Source organism: Eschrichtius robustus, chromosome 16 (genome assembly GCF_028021215.1).
Source record: "Eschrichtius robustus isolate mEscRob2 chromosome 16, mEscRob2.pri, whole genome shotgun sequence".
NCBI lineage: Eukaryota > Metazoa > Chordata > Mammalia > Artiodactyla > Eschrichtiidae > Eschrichtius > Eschrichtius robustus.
Window position 1 is genome coordinate 24,809,924 of NC_090839.1, and position 14,562 is coordinate 24,824,485.

The 14,562-nt window shown below is 36.1% G+C and overlaps 1 protein-coding gene across 9 annotated transcripts in view; it reads left to right on the top strand.

The window, feature by feature from the left end:
• Positions 1 to 14,562, top strand: part of NCOA6 (nuclear receptor coactivator 6) — a 99,363-nt gene that overhangs the window by 30,446 nt on the left and 54,355 nt on the right. For 7 of the 9 annotated variants that reach the window (XM_068565540.1, XM_068565539.1, XM_068565545.1 and 4 more), the window contains one exon: positions 11,110 to 11,218. The exons of the other annotated variants lie outside the window; for them this stretch is intronic. The gene's annotated coding sequence lies outside the window, so the exon portion shown is untranslated. The remainder of the gene's footprint in view (positions 1 to 11,109; positions 11,219 to 14,562) is intronic. 9 annotated transcript variants of the gene reach the window in all.

Below are 14,562 nucleotides of genomic sequence, written 5' to 3' on the forward strand. Positions count from 1 at the left end.
ACCATTTTTTTTTTAGATTCCATATATATGCGTTAGCATACAATATTTGTTTTTCTGACTGACTTCACTCTGTATGACAGACTCTAGATCCATCCACATCACTACAAACAACTCAATTTTGTTTCTTTTTATGGCTGAGTAATATTTCATTGTATATATGTGGCACATCTTCTTTATCCATTCATCTGTCGATGGACACTTAGGTTGCTTCCATGTCCTGGCTATTGTAAATAGTGCTGCAATGAACATTGGGGTGCATGTCTCTTTTTGAATTATAGTTTTCTCAGGGTATGTGCCCAGTAGTGGGATTGCTGGGTCATATGGTAGTTCTATTTTTAGTTTTTTAAGGAACCTCCATACTGTTCTCCACAGTGGCTGTATCAATTTACATTCCCACCAACAGTGCAGGAGGGTTCTCTTTTCACCACAACCTTTCCAGCATTTATTGTTTCTAGCTTTTTTGATAATGGACATTCTGTCTGGCATGAGGTGATACCTCATTGTAGTTTTGATTTGCATTTCTCTAATAATTAGTGGTGTTGAGCATCTTTTCATGTGCCTCTTGGCCATCTGTATGTCTTCCTTGGTGAAATGTCTGTTTAGGTCTTTCGCCCATTTTTTAACTGGATTGTTTGTTTTTTTGATATTGAGCTCCATGAGCTGTTTGTATATTTTGGAGATTAATCCTTTGTTGTTTCATTTGCAAATATTTTCTCCCATTCAGAGGGTTGTCTTTTTGTCTTGTTTATGGTTTCCTTTGCTGTGCAAAACCTTTTAAGTTTAATTAAGTCCATTTATTTATTTTTGTTTTTATTTCCGTTATTCTAGGAGGTGGGTCAAAAAAGATCTTGCTGTGGTTTATGTCAGAGTGTTTTTCCTATGTTTTCTTCTAAAAGTTTTGTAGTGTCTGGTCTTACATTTAAGTCTTTAATCCATTTGGAGTTTATTTTTGTGTATGGTGTCAGGTAGTGTTCTAATTTCATTCTTTTACATGTAGCTGTCCAGTTTTCCCAGCACCACTTATTGAAGAGGCTGTCTTTTCTCCATTGTATATTCTTGCCTTCTTTGTCATAAATTAGGTTCCCATATGTGCGTGGGTTTATCTCTGGGCATTCTATCATGTACCATTGATCTATATTTCTGTTTCTGTGCCAGTACCATACTGTCTTGATTACTCTAGCTTTGTGGTATAGTTTGAAGTTGGGGAGCCTGATTTCTCCAACTCTGTTTTTCTTTCTCAAGACTGCTTTGGCTATTCGGGGTCTTTTGTGTTTCCATATGAATTGTAACTTTTTTTATTCTAATTCTGTGAAGAATGCCATTGCTAGTTTGATAGGAATTGCATTGCATTTGATAGGGATTGAATCTGTAGATTGCTTTGGGTAGTATAGTCATTTTCACAATATTGATTCTTCCGATCCAAGAACATGGTATATTTCTCCATCTGTTTATGTCATCTTTGATTTCTTTCATCAGTGTTTTATAGTTTTCTGAGTATAAGTTTTTCTCCTCCTTAGGCAGGTTTATTCCTAGGCATTTTATTATTTTTTTTTACAGTGGTAAATGGGAGTGTTTCCTTAATTTCTCTTTCTCATTTTTCGTTGTTGGTGTATAGGAATGCCAGAGATTTCTGTGCATTAATTTTGTATCCTGCAACCTTACCAGATTCATTGGTTAGTGCTAGTAGTTTTCTGGTGGCATCTTTAGGATTTTCTATGCATAGTAGCATGTCATCAGCAAACAGTGACAGTTTTACTTCTTCTTTTCCATTTTGTATTCCTTTTATTTCTTTTTCTTCTCTGATTGCCATGGCTAGGACTTCCAAAACTATGTTGAATAAGAGTGGCGAGAGTGGACATCCTTGTCTTGTTCCTGATCTTAGTGAAAATGCTTTCAGTTTTTCAACATTGAGTATGATGCTTGCTGTGGGTTTGTCATATATGGCCTTTATTATGTTGAGGTAGGTTCCCTCTGTGCCCACTTTCTGGACAGTTTTTATCATAAATGGATGTTGAATTTTGTGAAAAGCTTTTTCTGCATCTCTTGAGATGATCATATGGTTTTTATTCCTTAATTTGTTAATGTGGTGTATCACATTGATTGATTTGTGTATATTGAAGAATCCTTGCATCCCTGGGATAAATCCCCCTTGATCATGGTGTATGATCCTTTTAATGTGCTATTGAATTCTGTTTGCTAGTATTTTGTTCAGGATTTTTGCATCTGTGTTCATCAGTGATATTGGTCTATAATTTTCTTTTTTGTGATATTTTTTTCTGGTTTTGGTATCAAGGTGATGGTGGCTTCGTAGAATGAATTTGGGAGTGTTTCTCCCTCTGCAAGTTTTTGGAAGAGTTTGAGAAGGATCAGTGTTAGCTCTTCTCTAAATGTTTGACAGAATTCACCTGTGAAGCCATCTGGTCCTGGACTTTCGTTTGTTGGAAGATTTTTAATTATGGTTTCAATTTAATTACTTGTGATAGGTCTGTTTATATTTTCTAATTCTTCCTGGTTCAGTCTTGGAAAATTGTACCTTTCCAAGAATTTGTCCGTTTCTTCATGGTTGTCCATTTTATTGGCATATAGTTGTTTGTAGTAGTCTCTTATAATCCTTTGAATTTCTGCAGCGTCAGTTGTGATTTCTCCTTTTTCATTTCTAATTTTATTGATTTGCGTACTCCCTTTTTTTCTTGATGAGTCTGGCTAAGGGTTTATCCATCTTGCTTATCTTCTCAAAGAACCAGCTTTTAGTTTTATTGGTCTTTGCTATTGTTTTCTTCATTTCTATTTCATTTATTTCCTCTCCGATCTTTATGATTTCTTTCCTTCTACTGACTTTGGGTTTTCTTTGTTCTTCTTTCTCTAGTTGTTTTAAGTGTAGGGTTAGATTGTTTATTTGAGATTTTTCTGTTTCTTGAGGTGAGATTGAATTGCTATAAACTTCCCTCTTAGAACTACTTTTGCTGCATCCCATAGGTTTTGGGTCATCGTGTTTTCGTTGTCATTTGTTGCTATGTATTTTTTTACTTCTTCTTTGATTTTTTCAGTGATCTCTTGGTTATTTAGTAGCGCACTGTTTAGCCTCCATGTATTTGTGTTTTTTACAGTTTTATTCCTGTAATTGATTTCCAGTCTCATAGTGTTGTGGTCCTGTAATTGATTTCCTGTAATTGATTTCCAGTCTCATAGTGTTGTGGTCAGAAAAGATGCTTGATATTTCAGTTTTCTTAAATTTTCCAAGGCTTGATTTGTGACCCAAGATGTGATGTATCCTGGAGAGTGTTCTGTGTGCACTTGAGAAGAAAGTGTATTCTGCCACTTTTGGGTGGAATGTTCTGTAAATATTAATTAGATCTATCTGGTCTATTGTGTCATTTAAAGCTTGAGTTTCCTTATTTATTTTCTGTTTGGATGATCTGTCCATTGGTTTAAGTGGGGTTTTAAAGTCCCCTACTATTACTGTGTTACTGTTGATTTCTCCTTTCATGGTTGTTAGCATTTGCCTTATGTATTGAGGTGCTCCTATGTTGGGTGCATAAACATTTATAATTGTTATATCTTCTTCTTGGATTGATGCTTTGATCATTATGTAGTGTCCCTCCTTGTCTCTTGTAACAGTCTTTATTTCAAAGTCTATTTTATCTGATACAAGTATTGCTACTCCAGCTTTCTTCTGATTTCCATTTGCATGGAATATATTTTTCCATCTCTTCACATTGTCATGTGAAGGGCATTGTCATATTTACATAGATCGACATGAGCAAAAGCTTGAGCAAAATAGTCTCTTGTCCTTTTAATTCCTTTGTTTCTGTGGCTGTTTTCTTCTTTTTTTTTTTTAATTTTATTTATTTATTTATTTATTTATTTATGGCTGTGTTGGGTCTTCGTTTCTGTGCAAGGGCTTTCTCTAGTTGCGGCAAGCGGGGGCTACTCTTCATCGCAGTGCGCGGGCCTCTCACTATCGCGGCCTCTCTTGTTGCGGAGCACAGGCTCCAGACGCGCAGGCTCAGTAGTTGTGGCTCACGGGCCTAGTCTCTCCGCGGTATGTGGGATCTTCCCAGACCAGGGATTGGACCCGTGTCCCCTGCATTGGCAGGCAGATTCTCAACCACTGCGCCACCAGGGAAGCCCCGCTATTTTCTTCTTATTTCTTATTTTATATATTTGGACTTTTCCCTTTTTACTTACTAGATTAACTGGTGGTTTAACTATTTCAGTCTTTATGTGTCCCTAGGTCTGAAGTGGGTCTCTTGTAGACAGCATATATATGGGTCTTGTTTTTTTATCCGTTCAGCCAGTCTTTGTCTTTTGGTTGGGCATTTAATCCATTTACATTCAAAGTTATTATCGATATGTGTGTTCCTAGTACCATTTTCTTAATTGTTTTGGGTTTGTTTTTGTGGGTCTTTTTCTTCTCTTGTGTTTCCTGCTTAGAGAAGTTTCTTTAGCATTTGTTGTAAAGCTAGTTTGGTGGTGCTGAATTCTCTTAATTTTTGCTTGTTTGAAAAGCTTTTGACTTCTCCATCAAATCTGAATGAGATCCTTGCTGGGTAGAGTAATCTTGGTTGTAGGTTTTTCTCTTTCATCACTTTAAGTGTATCCTGCCGCTCCCTTCTGGCCTGCAGAGTTTCCACTGAAAAATCAGCTGATAACCTTATGGGAATTCCTTTGTATGTTATTTTTTGTTTTTCCCTTGCTGTTTTTAATATTTTTTCTTTGAATTTAACTTTTGTTAGTTTGATTAATATGTGTCTTGATGTGTTTCCTAGGGTTTATCCTGTATGGGACTCTCTGTGCTTCCTGGACTTGGGTGACTATTTCCTTTCCCACATTAGGGAAGTTTTCAACTATAATCTCTTCAAATATTTTCTCAGACCGTGTCTTTTTCTCTTCTTCTGGGACCCCTATAATTCCAATGTTGGTGCGTTTAGTGTTGTCCCAGAGATCTCTAAGATTGTCTTCAATTCGTTTCATTCATTTTTCTTTATTCTGCTCCTTGGCAGTTATTTCCACCATTTTGTTTTCCAGCTCACTTATTCGTTCTTCTGCCTCAGTTATTCTGTTTTGATTCCTTCTAGTGTATTTTTCATTTCACTTATTGTGTTGTTCATCTCTGTTTGTTTGTTTTTTAGTTCTTCTAGATCTTTGTTAAACATTTCTTGTATTTTCTCAATCCGTGCTTCCATTCTATTTCCAAGATTCTGTATCATCTTTACTATCATTACTCTGAATTCTTTTTCAGGTAGATTGCCTATTTCCTCTTCATTTATTTGGTCTTGTAGATTTTTACCTTGCTCCTTCATCTGTGACATACTTTTTGCCGTCTGATTTTTTCTTTTTTTTTGAGAGATTGTGCTTCTGTTTTACTTGTTTGGCCTGAGGCTTCCAACACTGGAGTTTGTAGGCTATTGGGTAGAGCTGGGTCTTGGTGCTGAGATGAGGACCTCTGTGAGACCTCACTCTGATGAATATTCCCTGGGGTCTGAGGTTCTCTGTTAGTCCAGTGGTTCAGACTCGGAGCTCCCATCACAGGAGCTTCCACCCAACACCAGGCTCGCGAACCAAGATCCCGCAAGCTGGTTCACTCGGGTTCCTCCTGTCTCCTTGGGTGTTAGAGTCCCCCACCAGTAGCCAGCAGGCACCCTAGTTGTGGGGAGATGCTAACTTTGTGTCTTCCCACACCGCCATCTTGACTCCGCCTCGGGGTATGGGTTTTGACTATACCGTGTCTCTGTCCCTCCTACCCACCTTATTGTGGTTCCTTCTTTTTATATTTAGTTGTGGAAAATCTTTTCTGCTAGTCTTCAGGTCATTCTTATAGAGAGTTGCTCTGTATTAGTTGCAATTTTGGTATTCCTGTGGGAGGAGGTAAGCTCAGGGTCTTCCAGAAACTGCCATCTTGGTCACACCCTCTAACTTCTTCCCAGCTTTAGATGACAGATGCCTCTAATCTTTCTCCATTAAGCAAGCTGCTGACTTTTGGGCTGAAAAGATATATTTTGTCATGTTAAGGAAATGCTGGTATATTTCTATATATTTGACAAAGGTTTTTTGTTTTGTTTTGTTTTTTTAATCAAGAAGCGTTGTTTTACTTCATAAGAATTGGGAAGTTTTCTTTTTGCTCTGGAATAGTTTTAGGTATTATCCTCTTTCTACAGGGTTAATAGTGTTTCATTAAATCTGTGTGTGGTGCTTTTGGGGGCATTGTCATATTTACATAGATTGACCTGAGCAAAAGCTTGAGCAAAATAGTCTCTTGTCCTTTTAATTCCTTTGTTTCTGTGGCTGTTTTCTTCTTATTTCTTATTTTATATATTTGGACTTTTCCATTTTTTTTTTAATTAAAATAAAATAACTTTATTTATTTATTTATTTATTTTTGGCTGCGTTGGGTCTTCGTTTCTGTGCAAGGGCTTTCTCTAGTTGTGGCAAGCGGGGGCCACTCTTCATCGCGGTGCGCGGGCGTCTCACTGTCGCGGCCTCTCTTGTTGCAGAGCACAGGCTCCAGACACGCAGGCTCAGTAGTTGTGGCTCACGGGCCTAGGTGCTCCGTGGCATGTGGGATCTTCCCAGACCAGGGCTCGAACCCATGTCCCCTGCATTGGCAGGCAGATTCTCAACCACTGTGCTACCAGGGAAGCCCTGGAGTTTTCCATTTTTACTTACTAGACTAACTGGTGGTTTAACTATTTTATTGATTTCTTTCCCCCAGTGTACCAGTGTTCTAATTTGTCTATGCTACTGGTTTTCTGATTAATTTGTTTTTATCTGTATTCCTTCATTTTGCTTCCTTTCAGTTCACTTTATTGGTTTTTTTCCCCTAACTTTTTTAGTCAAATGTGTAACTCTTTTTTTTTTTTTTTTTTTCCCTGATATAGGTGTTCATGGCTGTGTGAATTTTCTTCTCTACTGGTTCGGCTGTATTCTTTAGGTTCCAATATGTAGTAGTCTCCTTATTTCTAGAAATTTTGCAGTTTTGGTTTCTTTTTTAACCCAAATCCAAGGGTTTTGTTGTTGTTTTAAGGTGAAAAGGCCTTTGTTTCTTTATTTTATTTTAAATTTATAATTTTGGTGCATTGTCACCAGAGGTTTTGATTGTCCTATTGTTACTTTTGGATTTATTGAGATTTTCTTTATGGCTTTTTTTTTTTTTTTTTTTTTTTTTGGCTGTGTTGGGTCTTCCTTGCGGTGCACGGACTTTCTCTAGTTGCAGTGAGCGGGGGCTACTGTCCGTTGCGGTGCGTGGGCTTCTCATCGTCTTGGCTTCTCTTGTTGCAGAGCACGGGCTCTAGGGGCACGTGGGCTTAGTTGCTCTGTGGAATGGGAGATCCTCCCGGGCCAGGGATTGAACCCATGTCCCCTGCATTGGCAGGCAGATTCTTAACCAATGCGCCACCAGGGAAGCCTCTTTATGGCCTTTCTTAAAGGTTAATTTTTATTAATGTTCCTTTGGAGACTTATAAACTGGCTTTTTCTTGAATTAAAAAATAGTTAAGAGATAGGTATTTCTCTAATAATTATTAATACCTAGTACATATATCCATCTAAAGTTTTGAGATTATAAAATCAATATTTGGCAATAATGTAAAACTATAGCAGCCCAGTTAAAGACATTGTAGACTGATATTTTCTTATTAAGAGGGAAATTTTTTCTGATGCATGCCAAAATTATGCAGTTTCCATGCATAATTTCTATGTGTACAATAAAGAATACTTTAGAACCTGAACTGAAAATTTAACGAAAAATAAAACGTATAGCTATTATAGATAAAGTAGGAAAAAACTAAAATCTTTGGAATATCTTTATGGAGTTTAAATACAAAATTTGAAATTCTGTTAGAAGAGGTAGGTCTTGTATTTAGTGTATGTACAAAATATTTTTATTTTGGCTCCAAGCATTTGCGAACAGTGTGCCATGATGTTAATTCATTTTAATTTGACAGATTTATTTATTTTAGGCTTATATATATATATTTATATATATTTTTTAATTGAAGTATAGTTGATTTACTATGTTGTGTTAGTTTCACAGCACAGTGATTCATATATACATATATATATATATTCTTTTTCAGATTCTTTTCCCTTATAGGTTATTACAAAATATTGAGTATAGTTCCCTGTCTTTGTAGGTCTTTGTTGGTTATCTATTTTACAATATATATAGTGGTGTGTATATGTTAATCCCAAACTCCTAATTTATCCCTCGTCTCCTTCCCCCTTTGGTAACCGTAAGTTTGTTTTCTATGTCTATGAATCTCTTTCTGTTTTGTAAATAAGTTCATTTGTATCTTTTTTTTAAAATTTAGATTCCACATATAAGCAATATCATATGATATTGGTCTTTTCTCTGTCTGGCTTACTTCAGATAATCTCTAGGTCCATCCATGTAGCTGCAGGTGGCATTATTTCATTCTTTTTTATAGCTGAGTAGTATTCCACTGTGTGTGTATATGTGTATGTATGTAAATATACACACACACAGACGCACCACATCTTCTTTATCCATTCATCTGTCGATGGACATTTAGGTTGCTTCCATGTCTTGGCTATTGTAAATAGTGCTGCAGTGAATATTGGGGTGCATGTATCATTTCAAATTATAGTTTTGTCCGGATATATGCCCAGCAGTGGGATTGCAGATAACTCTAGTTTTAAGGAACCCATACTGTTCTCCATAGTGGCTGTACCAATTTACATTCCCACCAACAGTGTAGGAAGGTTCCTTTTTCTCCACACCCTCTCCAGCATTTATTACTTGTAGACTTTTTGATGATGGCCATTCTGACCAGAGTGAGGTGATACCGCATGGTAGTTTTGATTTGCATTTCTCTAATAATAAGTGATGTTGAACATTTTTTCATGTGCTTTTTGGCCATCTGTATGTCTTCTTTGGAGAAATGTCTATTTAGATCTTCTGCTTTTTTTTTTTTTTTTGAAATAAAAAGATGTTTAATTTTAGGTTGTCTAGTTAACAATTCAAACTTAGAAGTTAAACAAAACAATAAAAACAAGGTCCAAACTCTATAAATATAAACCTAGATGGTTTTGAAAGGAAATATACCCAAATATCAGTAGTGATCATCTGAGTTTTGGGATTACAGTTGATTTTATTCTTTAAAAATATTCTGTATTTTTAAAGATCTCTATAAAAATTATATATCCTTTTATAACTAGAAAAAAACCAATAAATTGTATTTTATCAAACAATTTCTCATTGAGTAAGCTTTTTAATGTTGACTTCTACCTCAATAAGTTTTAGGAAAACATGAAAAGACCTTTGGACCTTTGTTCTTTCAGCTCTCCGCTAGGTGTTTTCACAAACTATATCTCATTTAATCCTCACAGCACCCTCATGAGATTGTTACTTCCCATTTTACAGATGAAAAATATGAGGCTCAGAGAGGTTAAGCAATATATCTAAGCCCTTTCAGATAAGCAGTGATTCAGCTGCTCACTGGCTAACTGGTAATTCCAATCCAGATCTGTTGAACCTTGAAATTTATACACTGCTGAGTGTCACACTGCATACACTGCATACAATAAAATTTTGAATTTTGAAAGTGAAAATTATCAATCATGTTAATTAAAATAATCATTGCTATACTGAAGTCTATATGATTTGTGAATATTTTTTCCCAATATTCTTTTCACTTTCTTTTTTTTTTCACACACACACACTGTATTTTATTTTTACAAGAGATAAACTGACACCAAGCATTGTAAATGGATGACCACAACAAAAGCAACAGTGATTGCAATTACCAAACACGAAACACACTCATACTATGTCATAATATTGACATTCAGTCCAGTAATCCTCCACTGTAACAGCTCCTTTACTTTGCAGTGAAAGTTGATTTGTATATTTTTTGCCTCTGAGTCCTTGTGGGATTTTTTTTTTTGTTTATTCAAACAGAAAGTCACAAAAATTATAATCATCCTCATCAGTTCACTCAGTCCCATGTAATTAATTTTTTTTTCATCTTGATCTTTTGTTAGCACTTTTATGAATTCATCAGTTTTCCATTAGAGTTCTGAAAATGCTTATTCATTCAGTTCAGCAGTATAGTCAGTTACCAGAAACCTGTACTTGTCAGAGTCTTTTCCATGAATTCCTTGAAGATGGAACCCTTTTATAGGAACATTTTTGCGAAAGCATCAGAGCACACCCAGAACTGTCTGTAAATGACAAAAGACTTAAAAATGACCACGGTTAAAGATTTGATGAAAGTTCATAATAATGCAGTTGACAAGGAAATTTAGTTATTTCTGAGATATACATTTTAAAGTAATAACTAGAATTATGACTCATAACATTATACCAGAACATATAAGATTTTTAGAAAGTTCATGTAGTGTCTGAAACATTTATATTAACATATTTCCATGCAAATAACCCAAAGAAAGTTTAGTATTAGTTGTTTGTTTGTTTGTTTGTTTGTTTATACTGCAGGTTCTTATTAGTCATCAATTTTATACACATCAGTGTATACATGTCAATCCCAATCGCCCAATTCAGATCTTCTGCCTATTTTTTGATTGGGTTGTTTGTTTTTTTGTTATTGAGTTGTATGAGTTGTTTTTATATTTTGGAAATTAATCCCTTGTCAGTCACATCATTTGCAAATACTTTCTCCCATTCTGTATGTTGTCTTTTGTTTACAGTTTCCTTTGCTGTGCAAAAGGTTTTAAGTTTAATTTGGTTCCATTCGTTTATTTTTATTTCCGTTACTCTAGGAGACGAATCTGAAAAGATATTGCTGTGATTTATGTCAAAGAGTGTTCTAATTTGACAGATTTAGAAATGAATATATAGGGAGGGCTCTAAGGCTTAGGGTCCCAGTTTCATGATTCTGGTATATGTCCCTTAGTTTTGCTTCTGTATTCTTTGAATTGCTTGGTGATGAGTGCTTTAAGATCTCAGAAAAAAAAAATATTCTTTGCAGATTTAATGAAAACCCTATTTTAACATTGTCTGAAGATGTCTAAGTTGACTTGATAAATTGTGATATTTGCATTCTGATGCAAGGATGGGTCACCTCTGTAATTTCTGTATAATATTGTACTTTTATTTTTCCTTTTTTTTTTTTTTTTTTTTTTTTTTAGAATTTTTATTTGGCTGCTACCTTAAAATACAAGCCCTAAAAATGCCAGCTTGTTTGGACTTAGAAGATGACCTGGATAAATGATAAAAATTAATAAGAAAGACATTTTGGTGAGTGAAACCTTATGTGAGAGTGAGTATGGCTCAGCTTAATTCCAAGCAGTGGAATGACACTACCAAAGTTACATTGCAGAAATTCTCTAAGTTTGAGTGCCTTCTGTTTCTCTGGGATTAAGACCTTGGTCTCTTTTTTTTGTTGTTTTCTCTCTCAGGGAGTCCACAGACCTCCCAAGAGGCACATCATAAGACTTAAATGCATTTTAAATACCTGGTCTTCTCCAACAGTACACCAAACCCAGTGTAGTTTACTGGGGCCTAGTGTTCTATCAGTCAATCTTGTGAGTCATGATTTAGATCTTCGGCCTATTTTTTGATTGGGTTGTTTGTTTTTTTGTTATTGAGTTGTATGAGTTGTTTTTATATTTTGGAAATTAATCCCTTGTCAGTCACATCGTTTGCAAATAGAAATTAGAAAAATTGAAATTAGAAATTGAAAACTGATGGCCTGTGGGCCATATGCAGCTGCAGTGTGTTTCATTTGGCCCATATTTTCCAGAAATGTAAATCAATTTTAAAATTTGGAGATTTTACTAAATGTATGGATTTTAGTCTATTCTTAAAATTCAGAATGTTAGTCCTGGGCCTGCACAACACCTTCTCTCCCTCCAGAAAGGAATAATAAAGTGGAGCAGAGTAGCAGCTGCTGAGCATAGATGGGTATGCGAGTTTCCTATTGCCCAAACCATTCATACAGTATGTGCAAATGCATTTAATATTCAGTGTTCTTCTCTTATTTACTTTATGTGCCTGACTCCTGTAGGTATATGAATTTGTGATTTCTGAGGTGCATGATAGCATCTTGTCTTTTTGCTCAAATGGCAGATAATCTGAATAGTCTGTGACAATCTTTTAACCATTCTTAACATAGGAATCTGAATATATATAAATATACATATAAAATATATATTTAAATCTGGAAAGACTGGTGTAAGTAATTAAATATATGTAATATATATGATATAAATTTATATATTTATAAATATATATGTTCAAATATGTTTATTTTTAAAACATACTGTGATTTGGAAGATGTTCATAGATAAGCTTCTTAGCATTCCTGATGTCTGGCAGAGTTTTACCATGGAGCAGTACTATGTTTCTGGTATGCTTGCTTTTTCCTTTTTTTTTTTTGGCCACACCACATGGCATGTGGGATCTTCCCCCACCAGGGATTGAACCCGCCGTGCCCCCTGCATTGGGAGCGTGGAGTCTTAACCACTGGACCACCAGGGAAGTCCTCTTTTTCCTTTTTTTTTTTTAAAAAAAAACCCAATTAACTCTTTATTATGATCAATTTCAAATATATATAATTTATAGTACAAATAAAAATATAATGAACACCTGTATACTCATCACCTATAATTAGCCATTATTAACATTTTGTTATATTTGATTAATCTGTTTTTTCCTCAATTATTTTCAAGATTAAATTGCAGACATCATGACATTTTACCTCAAAATGCTTCCGTATGCATCTCTTGGGACTTCCCTGGCAGTCCAGTCGTTAAGACTCTGCACTTCCATTGCAGGGGGCACAGGTTTGATCCCTGATCAGGGAACTGAGATCCCTCGTGCCACGTGGCGTGGCCAAAAAAATAAATAAATGCTTCAGTATGCATGTCGTAAGAGACAATAAGAACATTGTCCAAAATAACCACAACACCATTATTATCACACCTAACAAAATTAGTAATAATTCCCTAATTATCCTAAAAATGTGCTTTGCATCTGTTTTTTTTCAAACCAATATCCAATAAAGTACTGTACGTTGCATTTGATTTTTTAAAAAAATATTTATTTATTTGGCTGCATTGGGTCTTAGTTGCGGCAGGCGGGCTCTTCGTTGTGGCATGGGCTTCTCTCTAGTTGTGGCACGCGGGCTCCAGAGCGCGTGGGCTCAGTTGTTGCAGCACGCACGTGCTCTCTAGCTATGGTGTGCGGGCTCTAGAGTGCACAGACTTAGTTGCCCTGTAGCATGTGGAATCTTAGTTCCCTGACCAGGGATCGAACCCACATCCCCTGCATTGGAAGGTGGATTCTTCAACCGCTGAACTACCAGGGTAGTCCCCACTGCACTTGATTTTTAAGGCTCTTAAGTCTCTTTTAATGTAGAACAGTTTTACCCACCCTTTTTTTCCTGTGACCACTGACTTATTGAAGAGGCCAAGCCAATTGTGCTGTAGAAATCCTACACTCTAGATTCATCTGATTATTTCCTCATGGTGTTCTTTAACTTGTTCCTCTGTCTCCTGTTAAAAACTTGGTAGATTCAGGTTAAACATTTTTGGCAGGAATATTTCATAGGTAATGCTGTGCACTTAATAGTGTACATAATTTCTGGTTGTTTCTCTGTTAATGATGCTGAGGTGGATCATTGCGTTCAAGTGGGAGAAGTCAAGTCTTTCCATTGTGAAGTTACTGTTTTCCCTTTGCCAAGCAGCAGATATCTGGGATGATACTTTGACATCGTGTGACTATCCAGAACTCTGTCGAATTTTCACATAGTGTTTTTTCCTTACTGATGATCCTTGCCTGAAATTTTTTTGTTTTATTTTTTTATTTTATTTATTTATTTATTTATGGCTGTGTTGGGTCTTCGTTTCTGTGCAAGGGCTTTCTCTCTAGTAGTGGCAAGTGGGGGCCACTCTTCATCGCGGTGCGCGGGCCTCTCACTATCGCGGCCTCTCCTGTTGCGGAGCACAGGCTCCAGACGCGCAGGCTCAGTAATTGTGGCTCACGGGCCCAGTTGCTCCGCGGCATGTGGGATCTCCCCAGACCAGGGATCGAACCCGTGTCCCCTGCATTGGCAGGCAGATTCTCAACCACTGCGCCACCAGGGAAGCCCCTGCCTGAATTATTTTATTAGGGATTGCAAAACTGTGGGTTTTCTAATGATACCATCTTTTTATATTTAAGTTGGCATTCTTCCATAAAAAAAGCTTTCCTTTATCAACTGGAGCTCTTTGGCTCCTGAAATGGTTTCATTTGGAAATCTTTTTCATTCTACCTTGGACAAGTAGAATAAATAATATGCTTGCTTTTAAAATTTCTCCTGAATATCATATTTGTTTTTAGATTCTTTATAAAAGATCAAAATAGCCCCAGTAAGAAGTTAAATCAGTAGGTAATCTGGAAATTATGTGGGTGAGCAAGATAACTGGTGGTTAATCTTAGCAAACCCAAAGAAATAGCACACGTTCATGATAGATGACCATAAATAAGCAAATGAGTCTCTTGAGCTAGTCAGCTATACTGTTGGAGAGAGTTTTCACTGAACTACATTTTCACTCAAAGATTACTCCATTATTTTGATAATAAATCCTTAGATTTTAAGT